The sequence below is a fragment of the Silurus aristotelis genome (genome assembly GCF_946808225.1).
Source record: "Silurus aristotelis genome assembly, chromosome: 28".
Taxonomy (NCBI): Eukaryota; Metazoa; Chordata; class Actinopteri; order Siluriformes; family Siluridae; genus Silurus; species Silurus aristotelis.
Genome location: NC_139601.1, coordinates 611,346 through 613,845, shown reverse-complemented (window position 1 = coordinate 613,845; position 2,500 = coordinate 611,346). Strand labels below are relative to the sequence as shown.

General features: G+C 42.9%; 1 protein-coding gene across 8 annotated transcripts in view; it reads right to left on the bottom strand.

Annotated features, from left to right (window-relative positions):
- Nucleotides 1-2,500, bottom strand: part of LOC310721760 (plexin-A2-like) — an 89,426-nt gene that overhangs the window by 52,509 nt on the left and 34,417 nt on the right. The window lies entirely within an intron of this gene.

Genomic DNA, 2,500 nt, shown 5'->3' with positions numbered 1-2,500 from the left:
TATATATATATATATATATATATACATACACATATACACACACACACACACACACACACACAGTGTACAAATTGAGAGATGGAGGTTAAATTGACAGCAGGAAGCAGAGGTCTTCTCAGATATCTCCTTGCTTTACATTGCCAGAGCTCATGTGAGTTGGATAACCAGCAAACAAAACATTTCCTCAGCAGCAGCAGCAGCAGCATCATCATCATCTTCATTGTCCTTCCTATCATTACCATCATTATATTCATTGTAAACATCTTTCGTGTTTCATCTGCACCATTGTTTCAATAGTACTTAGCATAATTGTTGCCATTGGTGTCATCATCATCCTCAACATTATCATCATCTTAATCATAACTATTGTCATCTTCGTTCTCAACATCGTCCAACCACCATTTTCAGCACCACCACCACCACCACCACCACCATCATACGCTCTTACAGTTTCTTTTTACAACCAGCAGCATGTGATCATCATCCCTGTTCCTCTTTAAGACCCCATTCCCATCTTCATCACCACCATTCCTCCTCTTCATCACCCCCATTCCTCCTCTTCATCACCCCTATTCCTCCTTCTCATCACCGCCTATTCCTCCTCCTCTTCATCACCCCCTATTCCTTCTCCTCTTCATCACCCCTATTCCTCCTCTTCATCACCCCTATTCCTCCTCTTCATCACCCCTATTCCTCCTTCTCATCACCGCCTATTCCTCCTCCTCTTCATCACCGCCTATTCCTCCTTCTCTTCATCACCCCCTATTCCTCCTCCTCTTCATCACCCCCTATTTCTTCTCGTCTTCATCACCCCCATTCCTCCTCCTCTTCATCACCCTATTCCTCCTCCTCATTGCCCCCTATTCCTCCTCCTCATTATCACCCCCTATTCATCATTTTCTTCATCACCTCTTATTCTTCCTTTTCTTCATCACCCTATTCCTCTTCTTCATCGCCCTCTATTCCTCCTCTTCATTACCCCCCTCGGTTTTATTGTTAGTGTTGCTGCAGTTGAATGTGTCCTCAGAGACCCGTCCAGGCTAAAAAACTTCCTCTACAGCCGTGATAAAGAGAAACCACCTTCAGATGAAAGAACAAACGTCCATTACTGTCCTCTCTCTCTTTCTCTCTCTCTCTCTCTCTCACACACACACACACACACACACACACACACACACTCCTCTCTCTCTCTCTCTCTCTCTCTCTCTCTCTCACACACACACACACACACACACACACTCCTCTCTCTCTCTCTCTGTCATACAGTTAATGAAAGGAAATCATTTAGACTACACGAGTGTATAAGACAGACTCAAGATCTTTTCCGTATCCCAGTAAAGCAGAACAAGGAGGATCATAAACTCCCTCGAGGGATCCACTGCCGTCTCCAAACACTCACAAGGGAGATGAACGAGAACGCTACATTCAGCTGAACGTCTAATGAGTCTCATTTGTTAAAAAAAAAAATTCACTTTGTATAAATACCTTATGCTGAACAACACATTTAATGTGCTGAGGTCTTAGTCTTAGTGTCAGAGTCTGATTGTTGTGGTCTCAGTACTGAGGTTTTAGTGTTGTTCATGTTAGCTTGACATTGTTCAGTGTTTAAAACAGAACAGCATCATGCTGAAGTGTTACATCAGCAGCGAGTCTCATTAATAAAGAGGAGTTACATTAACACACACACACACACACACACACACACACACGCTGCATTGGTGTAAACTAGAACACGGTGCTGTGTGTTATTTTGGCAGGTGGAGTTCATTCAGCGCTGTACACAACACCGTAATAATGCAAACACTTTTTCACAGCAGAAACAGCAGATTCAACACCATCATAACCCTGTATGTGTCAATCAACACTAGAAATGATCACCGGTGTTCATTTAGAACGAGAGGTGTTGGGGCAACACTGCAGACACTCAGGAGTCAGGTGTTAATTAAACGCAGCATAAAAGTAAACTTGAAGTGCACCTAGAGTAGAGCCTCATTAACCCTCCCAGTACCAACTCAACACTAAAGATGAAGCACTGAAAGCGTTAATACCCACATTAACATTTCACTCCTTCGATCTTTTATCATGCAACTGTCCACAATACAGGAGTTTAAAAAAAAAAAAACCTCATCAACTCAACACTTAACACCAACAACTCAATCCCTTAAACTCCATGGCAACATCAAGTCAACACTCAACACCATTAACAATCCACACCATCAGCTCCACAGGTAACTGAACCCCTCAGCACAGTCATCATCACTGTCAGATCAGCAGCTGAAGTTACTGTATTCCAGCTGAAGCTCATTAACACTACAAGCGTTGATTAAAGACCAGAAATCAGGTGTGTTAATTTTATACCTCAGGTGTATACCACACCGATATTGCGCAGAGATGTGACGTGTGTGTGTGTGTGTGTGTGTGTGTGTGTGTGTGTGTGTGTGTGTGTGTGTGTGTGTGTATCATTCATAAACACTGACATTTGTAACAGAAACACTGCACT